Source organism: Triticum aestivum, chromosome 3D (assembly GCF_018294505.1).
Source record: "Triticum aestivum cultivar Chinese Spring chromosome 3D, IWGSC CS RefSeq v2.1, whole genome shotgun sequence".
In the NCBI taxonomy this organism is placed as follows: domain Eukaryota; kingdom Viridiplantae; phylum Streptophyta; class Magnoliopsida; order Poales; family Poaceae; genus Triticum; species Triticum aestivum.
The window spans coordinates 536,309,872-536,317,656 of NC_057802.1; the positions used below are offsets into that span (position 1 = coordinate 536,309,872).

The 7,785-nt window shown below is 43.7% G+C and overlaps 1 long non-coding RNA gene across 9 annotated transcripts; it reads left to right on the forward strand.

Annotated features, from left to right (window-relative positions):
- The first annotated feature begins 1,114 nt into the window (after positions 1-1,114).
- Positions 1,115-6,697, forward strand: LOC123080296 (uncharacterized). 9 transcript variants are annotated; one of them, XR_006438298.1, is made up of 11 exons: positions 1,115-1,681; positions 1,968-2,123; positions 2,249-2,432; positions 2,530-2,643; positions 3,087-3,376; positions 3,502-3,595; positions 3,714-4,000; positions 4,427-4,538; positions 5,018-5,064; positions 5,206-5,481; positions 6,238-6,697. It is a non-coding gene; the product is annotated as an uncharacterized lncRNA (long non-coding RNA). The 9 variants fall into 9 exon arrangements; XR_006438294.1 differs by having other exon boundaries at positions 3,117-3,426; positions 3,502-3,602; XR_006438296.1 differs by having other exon boundaries at positions 3,117-3,426; positions 4,441-4,538.
- The last annotated feature ends 1,088 nt before the right edge of the window (positions 6,698-7,785 follow it).

Sequence of the window (7,785 nt, forward strand, 5' to 3'; positions counted from 1 at the left end):
ACAATGTTTTCTTTGTAGCCTTCTCCCGCGTGTAGGGTGTTCAAGAAGTTGGAGAAGAAAAACTTCACCGTCAGGCATTGTTGGTTAAAGTTGAATGGACAACCCAAGTGAAACCTATACATTGCCAAGACCGTCGCCCAAGGCACCGAGGAAGAAACCGGTGACCCAACCAACCCAACAAAAGAACCACCCAAGAAGGTTAGAAGAGAGTTTCGAGAAAAGAAGTGGGAGGAAGAAAGGGCGAAGAGAGAAGGTGCGGCGGCCAAGATGACAGAGAGATTCGAAGACATCTTGACAAAGAAGGAGGAGACATACGTCAAGCGTGCCAATGTCAAGGAGGGAAAAAGGCGGAGAGGTTTAACTTGTTGATGGAGGTGGCCGAGAAGAAGCTCAAGCTCGAAGAGAAGAGTGCCATGATTGAAGAGAAGAAGGTGGAGATCGCGGCCGCTTCAGAGGACGCGAAGACGCTAGCCTTGAAGGTGGCGGATTTCAATGATGACACAAGAATGATCGTGCAAGCCTTCCGTTTCAAGCTGTTGCAGCGACTGAAGGATGAACCGGAGAGGGCGAAGCAGGGGGAGATGAAGGCAGCGGCCTACACGATGGCGACCATAGATTGAGCGTGAAGTCTTGGATTGACATTCCGGCAGGGCAGAAAATCCAATTTTTTGCACGGACTGCTGGACAGATATTTTTTTGTGATCAGGCATATACAAACTAAACATACTTGCACTACAACACGAACAGTAATTGGAGGCATTTTTGTAAGGGCATTTTCTTAAACGCCTTAGATTAGCTTACTTAGAGGCGTTCTTGAAAAGTGCCTTCGAAATTCCCATGCTATAAGGGCACTTACGAAGAATGCCTCCAAACAGTGGAGTCTGGGGCGTTCTGCAAAACGCTAATACACATTTAAAGGCATTTTCCAAAACGCTGTAATATGTTAAAACATAGAGGGCATTTCTGAAAACTGCCCCCATGATTTGAAGGCGTTCCGCAGCAAAACGCCTCCCAATTAAAAACAATAAGATGTGCATCAAGGACGCTCATTGGGCGTGTCCACGTCAGACTAGGGACAAAAATGCTGCCGACAAAACAAAGCACGATCGACCCCTAAAAAAACACGATCGAGAGCCGGACTGGGCAGCGAGCCAGCGGCCTTTCCTCCTCTTCATGGACAGCGCTGCTCCTCCGCGGCTAGGGTTACCGCCGCCGCCGCGGTCGCAGCCGCCGTCGCCGCCGCCGTCGTCCTGCGCTCGTGTCCTCTCCATCTCCCGCCTGCCGGATGTCCGCCCGGAGCTCCACCTCCTCAAACCCTGCCAGTGCTCTGCCCCCTCCTCCTCGTTTGTCGCTCGGGGGCATGGCGTCGTCTGGGACGTACCAGCCCGCACCCTCAAGGAGGCGGAGGACGCCTGCCTCCTTGCCAGTCCTGGCGCCTCCAATGGCCGGCCGGCTCCAGTAGCAGCCACCAACGTACGTGATCTCCCCCGGCTACCTTTATCTAAAGCTCAAGGCTCGAAGGGATGAGGTGGGCCAAGCCGGCGCACACGGCAAGTGGATGCGGCTGCAGCTCCGACGCGGGCGCCGCAGAGGTGTATGTGGAGCTGCTGCGGCTGGCGATGGACGGCCGCGACGGCGACGTCAGCTTCCACGAGTTCAATCACCTCCACTGCTACATCAGGTTTGTTGCTTGCTCGCCTTTGGGTCCGGTCGAGGCTTTGATTTGGTTGCTTTGTTCGACAGTTCCACTCTCCTGCGTCGATCTGACATCTGATGGATAGGGTAACTAAATCAGTTGAATTGATGCACACTGTCAATTCTGTGACCAAACAGGGATGACATTCTCACCATGAATTACAGAAGCTCATACTCGCTGAAGTACTAAAGTTGATGACTATATGCCTGCATATTTAGTTGTTAATTTACTATTTATAACCTGTTTATGATAAGATTTCATATAAGTGCAGGAGGTAGCTAGGGTGTAATCATGCACAAAGCGTTGGGTTCTCCATGGATCGTTTTGCGATAACTACAACCATGAGAGAACTTGAACTTATTTGGGTGGCAAATAGGATGCACATTGAGAATCTCAACTCCTTGATTTCCCCCTGTACTGAATAGTGGTAAGTGGTAACTCAGTTAAAGCTCTCAATCATGTATGTTCATGATGTTTCTACTTTTGTTCATAAAACTTCAAATACTTAGGCTGCAAAACATAAATCTGTGCTTCCACTTTGAGGTTGAACAGCAGGTTAAGGGAGCATTCCTCAATTTTTTTGGGGTTCAATGGAAACGCATGAGTGTGGAGAATTAAGGCACTCGATGACTCAGGAATGTGGATGGAGAGAACGACAGTTGAAGACATGGATATTGCTGTGCGAGCACATCTAAAGGGATGGAAGTTTCTGTATGGAATTCTTAACGATGTTCAGGTACTTGAATAATGTCTCTTATAGTTTATGACTTTTCTGTATGGCATTCATACCTTTACTGATCATACAAACTGTGCTACATGAATTTCCATTTTAGTGTCGGTGTGAATTGTCGGAGTCATACGAAGCATACAGAAAACAACAAGATAGATGGCATTCTGGTCCGGTGCAGTTGTTTAGACTCTGCTTTGTGGACATTATCAAATCAAAGGTATTAACATAGGCATATTTTGAAAGATGAGTTTTATTTTCCGGGGAAAAGGATAAGTTGAACTGCATTATATTGAGCAGGATGTTCAAAATTTAGTTCCACTGTAATTATACTTCATTTAAGTTTGTCATTTTCTTGGAGTTGACAAGATTTTACCTGCACTCAGTTGGATAATTAAGTACAGTTTGATTAGTATGACAAGTCATGCCAGCAGGATGAATATTTACAAGGTTGATTATCTCCCAGGAAGACAACTAGGAAGTATGTTTGCAAAATTGCAAGTTTTCATGACTAAATTATATAATTATATAAACTGTGTTCCGCTTGAAGTTTGGTCAGTTAAAATCATGTTGACTCGCCTATTCTTTAATGGTTCTATTTTGATCATATAATTAGATTTACATCTTGACTCGCTTGATTTGATAAATTCCATTCTTACCAAGGGTCATCATTTATGTATTTCCTCTTTGGAGGGCGATCTTGTTGCCCACTGAGAAGCAATCCAAGCAGCAGAGAGTAGGGTCTACGCCGAACCTCGACTCCCTATCAAAGGAGGGGAAGTGGCTGCGAGCACGGCGTTGGGTCGATGGTGTCGTGCCTCGGCAGCCGAGATCAGGCAAGGCAGATGGGAAGCAACAGTGTCGCCTCTCCCCCGAGCTCCAGATCCATGGCAGCAGCAATGAGGTGAGCAGCCGCAAAGGTTCCCACCTGAACAGATCGAGCTGTGACACCGGTACAACCACAACCTCCAATACTACTACGACTGATAGCTATCTTCTACCCGTGAGTGTTATTCAAATTTGCGTAATTTAGCTCCAGTGACGTGGATTTCATTATGTGGTAATTTTGTTTATGTAGAAATTGATCAGGTTGGGGATGGAGGGTGGTAAGAGGACCATGTTATCATAGCAGTGGCGGTGGCTCATCTTGGGTTACTCCGTCATCCTATAAGGTTGCTGGTACTACTGTTGCATTGTTCCCGACTGGGTTACTTGGTTCTTGATATTTGGATGGGTAGGTGGTGGAAATACTGGATCTTGATTCTTGATGTTGTTGGTGCTTGTATGTAGGTCGCCGACAGTCTATCAGATCTCTAGGAGGTGGCGTCCAGTGGTGATGTCAGAATGGCAGGGCCAGCTGTTGATCCTGTATGGCGTATAGCACCGTAGATGAAGTTCTTTGCCTGTCGCACCACTGTGCAGTTCAAGCCACTTACTAATCCCTCCATCTCATTCTACTCTGCTCACAAGGCGTTTGACAGATTGCATCATATGTTCTTTCTTCACCATTGTCTCTTAATATCAATTGAACTCTGACATTTCCCCTTCATATATATGGCGACCGATACAATAGCATGGTAATTATCTTTTTCTTATTTTGATTTTAAGGTCATATCTAATTACTTGATGGAGTAATAGTGCTCAACACATCAAATCATATATTTCAGATTAGTGGCACGTCTTAGTGATACCATTATTATTTTTGAATCATTGACCCGTCTTTCTTATCTTTCCACCTAGAGTATGGTGATGTACAAAGCTCTTGAGATATGTAGTGTAGTTGATTACGAAATATACCAAAAAGTGAGTTTGGCTTATGTTAAGTTATACTCCCGACTCTTGATGTTGATTGAATTGAAAATTTCAAATGATTATAACTGAAATTTGTAGTTACTTAAATCTCTGAGGGTATTTGCATCCTGATGTTTTACATCCACTAGATGTTTTTTTTTTCACATCCTCTGGGTGAACTTTTTGTACTGAATTTTAATCTTTGTTGGTAGCGGATGTTTTGAAGTTGAGGCAGCTGATGTTATATGTACCCCCTATACCGAAGAAGTGGGCATTCCAATGGATAGATTGGGTCAAATGTAATCCATATATACTACTTTTGAGGTCAGTTGTGTTTTCTCAGGTTTATGTACGAATGATGACTGTTTTCAGAAGAAAAAACTTGAATTAGAAATGGAACCTCTGATGGATTGACATGTGAATCTTATTCTCTAGAATCTACTCCCTCCGTTCCAAATTACTCGTCGTGGTTTTAGTTCAAATTTGAACTAAAACCACGACGAGTAATTTGGAACGGAGGGAGTAGAATTAATTCTATATCATAGGATGTGACTGAATATGCAACATCACACCTCATTCTGCTATGATGTTAGCTTTCTACTTTAGTTATCAGGAAAAATTTCTTGCGGTTCGTGGCTTCATGTTCTCTCGTTCACATTTAAATGATGGTTGGGAAATTCCTGTTAAATGAATTTTAACAATAAGGATACAGTCGTCTACATTTAATTTTCTTCTCTATTGCTGGGTAATCTTCTTGTGCCATCATTTTCTGAGTACTTTTATGGTGTCGGTATCTGGTCCAGATCCAATGGAGACAAGAAAAATCGTGTTGCTGCTTCTGCTTTCGATTGTAAGTGAATCCTTGGATGACAGTGCTATTTTTTGTTCTCTTAATACTGCATTTGATTCACATACTTCATCTATCCTTGTTTGAGAAGTTGTGCATGTTTGTGCTTCATTGATCCATGAAAATCCGGGTGAAACCTTTCAGGAACTCAGGACGACAAGCACTGATTATATTTCATTGTGATAGCCGCTGCTGACACAGCTACTATGGGCACGTGCAACTTCTATTTTGCTCGCCACCAGAGACCACCGCCTAGATCCATCTCTTCTCAACCATGCCGACACGGTGGTCAAGGGCGCTTACAACCTGTGAGGACCTGCGTTCTCCTTCTCTCGAGCCTTCGTCGCGATGAAGCCGTGGGAGGAGAGGGGCACGCGCATGATGGATCTGCTCAAGCACCTCAAGCAGCGCATCTTCAAGGTGATCACTTCATCAACATTCAGTCTCAGTTCCCGCGTTCACTCCTTTTTTGGGGGTGGAGGCATAGTAGTATGCTGCTGTAGTACATAGTGCACATTGGCATGCTGAAACTAGCCCGCCGTTTTCTCAGAAATTTTTATGTGACATGCCAGTGGAGTGGATTACATTTCAATGGAATAAATTGTAGTTATTTCTTGTTTGCTTCTCAAAGTAAAGAATGTTATATTAACTTGATGTTCCTTTTCTTGGTAGGATGAACAAATGGCACCTTGTAGGCTCTTAATTTTTTCTATGATTCCCTCTGAAAAGATATACTTTTGCAGTTTTTTATCAATTCTTCCAAAACAAACAATATGTGATGGATAGCTACAATTATAACTTATTTTATATTATTGTCCCGATTGAGGTGCTTCTAAGGTTAGATATGCCTTGCCTTATATAGGTTAGCTACATCATGCCCATTCATGTCCATCGTTAGACATTTGCTATTTATATTTGCTTATTAATATTGTACACATGGGATGAATGGATCAACCTCATTCTTTGCTTAGAATAATTATTCTATGGTTGTCCGTTTAGAAGCATCATTGTTCTGCAACCTACCTGTTTTTTGGATAATAATCATCTTTCACACATCATCCACTTTGTCAGTTATTTATTTTGGTTGGCTTGTATTCCTAAAGGTATATCTTCCTGAACGTATGCCAACTGTGCGCTTTTATGTACTTAGATTTTCTTGTGGGCTTTCACATCCAGGTACAGCTGCCATCAACATAAATGTGGCTATGTTGGAAGATGGTACAGAAATGTTCATGCCGCTCAAAGCTATTTGCATGAAGCACTATTATTAGTAGTTACAGAAGATGGCACTTACAAGGGTATCCACCTCCTATGATGGATATTTTCGCTGTAGAACTTATGCTAACTGGATATCATAATATATATTATCCATGTAAGAATCTATTCATTCTCATTTTGTGAGTTCTCCTTAATCGTTATTTGATTTTTAGAATTTCACATGATGATCCTTCAGGACCATGTCAGTGTCTCCTAGAGATTAGGTTCTTGTTTAGCTAATGCTCGTGTTGCTGCTTAGATGGCGAAACATTGAATCCTTTAGTGTCCATAACATTGCTTTGCAAACCCCCGCAAAGGAAAACATTGCTTTGCAAACCTCTGAGACACTAGGGATTGATTGTATTGCTTGGTTCTGGTATCTGAGGATCATTTATGCTGAAACATTGTGGTGCTTTGCTAACTGACGGTTGTTATTTGTACTTGTCAAGAAAACTTGAGGCTAACGACCATTAGTTCAAATTTACTAGAGAACAAATGTGTGTGTGTGTGCGTGTGCGTGCGTGTGTGTAAAAATGGCTGTATGGGGGCGTAATGAGGCGCTTCAACAAGGCAAGTGCACCACAAGAACACTCTCAGGAGGCCCGCCATTGGGGGGGCCCAGCCCCTAGTCTCGGTCAAAATCGCAACACAGAGCCTTCCGCACTTGCAATCCACTTGGTTAAATATAAAAACATACTCAGCCAGGCTATGGAACAACTGAACAGAGTGGTGGATTGGCTGGCGAAGCGTTTTGGCACTTGGTTAAATATAAGGTCTGAGCATCGAAGGCGTTCTCAAAAGACGCTGGGATAGGTCTTTCCCTTGTCGACCATAGTTAGCGTTTTTCAGAAACGCTGTGTTAGACTTTTGAAGGTATTTTTCCAGCCTTCAAAGGCATTTATTAATGCCTCCTAATTACTACCGTGTTGTAGTGTTGCCTCTTTTGGTTTGTGGGTCGGTGTTGAAGATGCCCTAAAAGGCTATGTATTATTCATTTTCTTTTCCCTTTTTTCTGGCTTAAGAGAAAGTATGGATGGTATTATTGTTTCCACTCAAGAGAGAGAGAGAGAGAGCCGGCACGCACAACGGACCAGAACTGTTCGAAGAACTGGACCTGCACGTACGTCCATGATTGAGGCGTGCATATAATAGTGCATTCATATGTGCCGTGAATCGACCGTAGTGCAACTTTATTCGATGGGAATTAACCGTGCGCACATGCCAAAGTAATAACAAGATATTTCGCCCGCCCAGCGACGGATACAACGAAACCGCGCGGGCATGTGTGTTTGAAACATGGGATGGGATGGGGTGGATGGTCGTCGTGTGCTCCCAACGTGAGTTGGCCGGCTGGCCGATCGGACACTGACGTGAAAATAATAACTGCGTTGGTACTTGGTAGGAGTACATCCACAGGAATTGAAAGACAAGGACAACCACTCAGCAGTCATGACCGCACACGGGCAC